This window comes from Octopus bimaculoides, unplaced genomic scaffold (assembly GCF_001194135.2).
Source record: "Octopus bimaculoides isolate UCB-OBI-ISO-001 unplaced genomic scaffold, ASM119413v2 Scaffold_355699, whole genome shotgun sequence".
NCBI lineage: Eukaryota > Metazoa > Mollusca > Cephalopoda > Octopoda > Octopodidae > Octopus > Octopus bimaculoides.
This window is the reverse complement of record NW_026326656.1, coordinates 1-406: the sequence shown is the minus strand read 5'-3', so window position 1 is coordinate 406 and position 406 is coordinate 1.

Below are 406 nucleotides of genomic sequence, written 5' to 3'. Positions count from 1 at the left end.
GATGTCAACTGCTTTTCTAGGGTTTCCAAAATTCTTGAGGAGGGGATGAGAAGGGAATAAAACACCTACAGGTATTAAGTTCTCAAATCAGAGAACTGGACTTGCTAAAGAGTGGACACCACTAAAAGTTACATTATTTACATTTGACAGATATTTGTCCTCACCTTGTTTCTTGTTAACACAACATTTCAGTTAATGTACCCCCCAGCTGTACATAATTCCTCATTTCTTAAATATAGAACTGCACCACTAAAAGTTACCCGAAATATATATATCGTCCGTTTGATCAGCTGTTGCATTTTTTTAAAAAGATTTCCTTGAACCTTATGACTGATAAGACTGGTTACCCAATTTCCATAGCATATAAGCGACCAAGATCACAACATTTCCCCCTGAAGGGGATGTC